Source organism: Grammomys surdaster, unplaced genomic scaffold (assembly GCF_004785775.1).
Source record: "Grammomys surdaster isolate TR1022 unplaced genomic scaffold, NIH_TR_1.0 137034, whole genome shotgun sequence".
Taxonomy (NCBI): domain Eukaryota; kingdom Metazoa; phylum Chordata; class Mammalia; order Rodentia; family Muridae; genus Grammomys; species Grammomys surdaster.
Window position 1 is genome coordinate 9,005 of NW_021622402.1, and position 1,945 is coordinate 10,949.

The window sequence follows — 1,945 nt, forward strand, 5'->3', positions numbered from 1 at the left end:
CCGACGCCTATTTCACCTAGGAGGTGACAGCAATTATGGGACAAGAGAATTCCAAATAGGCATTTGCCCGAAGCTTGCAAGAGCTGCTTCAGGCGGGAGGAGTAGGGTTTTCAAATAGTGTGTTAGAAAAATTCTTGGCAGAAATAAATTCATGCTGCCCATGGTTCCCACAAGAAGGAACCTTGAATAAGAAGACCTGACAAATAGTTAGAGAAGTTTTGAGAGCTACCCACGCAGATTCTAACACTCTCTGCCTCTGGGAGCTCATTAGAGATGCTATTGATAATAAAATTGATAAAGAGACCTTACAAGCACTAGCGGTTGCCCAGGCACAGCTTGAAGAGTTCCAAGAAAGCATATCAGACAGCGCTTCCACCAAAAGGGGCCCTCTCAACTCTAAGTCAGAAAAATATAGACCTAGTACACCTTTTACAGCTCGGATAAAAGAAATGGCAGATTTGGATGATGAATCGGACCCAGAGGAAGGTGCTGATTTAACAGAAGGGGCTGCCAACTATCACAATGAGGTTTGGCCTCCCTATGTGCCTTCCGCTCCACCTGTGGTCCTTGATGCAGCAGAAACTGCCCAGATAGACATGAAGGTGTATAAATTAGAGATGGAAATTAAACTGCAGAAATTGACTAATGAGCTACGAGAGTTAAAATGTCTGTCAAGTGCCAAAAAGGACAGTGATGTTGAAATGCGCCAATCGCCGTTAGAAAGAGCTGTAAATCGGGCCCTCAGGAATGGGCAAGATACATCTGACGTGTTAGCTTTTCCTGTAATTGATGTAATTGACCAGCAGAATTGAAGAACTAGACAATATCAGACATTAGAGTTTAAAGTAATAAAAGAGTTGAAAACAGCTGTGAAACAATATGGGCCTACAGCCCCCTTTACACAGGCTTTATTGGATACTGTGATAGAGGCAAATTTAACACCCCAAGACTGGAAAACTATTTGTAAGACTACCTTGTCTGGAGGAGATTACTTGCTTTAGAGCTCAGAATGGCACGATGCCAATAAGAGAACCGCCATGATGAATGCTCAAGCAGACAATGCAGATTGAGATATTAATATGCTTCTAGGAGAAGGTCAATATGAAGTTAATGCTAATCAGGTTGAGCTGCCTGCAGGAGTGTACACACAGATTGCAATGGCTGCTCGCCGTGCTTGGAATCAATTGCCTAACAAGGGAGATCCTAACTAGAAACTTATCCAACATCAAACAGGGTCCTGACGAATTATTTCAAGAATATGTGGACAGGCTGTTAAAGACAGCTAGAAGGATCTTTGGAGACCCTCAAGCAGAAATCCTTTTTGTTACACAATTGGCTTATGAAAATGCTAATGCAGCTTGCCGAGCGGCTATTAGGCCATACAAGGCAAAGACAGACTTACATGGATACATTCGTCTTTGCGCTGAAATTGGGCCCTCATACAATCAGGGTCTGGCCATGGCTGCTGCTTTTCAAGGGACCACTGTACAAGCAATGCTCGCACAAACCCGTTTGACTTGTGGCCGCAGGGGGCTACAAGGCAGATGCTCTCAGGGTATGGGGATAGGTCCAACAATAAAATACCCATAAGTTATCAGTTCGAAGGTTTTTTTTTTTTCCCTTAGTAAAGCTCATAGTTTAATACATACCTTTTTCAAAAAAAATTAAGTAAAGTGCATCAGGTAATATTTTTAATTCTTTCCTTCCAGAGTGTTGTAATTATTTGGGTGGTGACAAGCATTACTTAAGGGTCAACCCATTATTTCTTTAACTCATTTCTTTGGAAAAATCTTATCACTGACAATAAAGTACTTTAGAAAGTGAAAGCTTAGACTAATTGGTGTTCCTTAGAGAGTGATGAGATAGGTTTTGATACTGTGCTGAGCTCACTGTTCTATCTAGCTACAAAGCTATGACACTCACTTAACACACGTAGAGAGAACTC

General features: G+C 41.9%; 1 pseudogene; it reads left to right on the forward strand.

The window, feature by feature from the left end:
• Positions 1 to 449: 449 nt before the first annotated feature.
• LOC114615726 lies at positions 450 to 1,434 on the forward strand (annotated as a pseudogene).
• Positions 1,435 to 1,945: the final 511 nt, after the last annotated feature.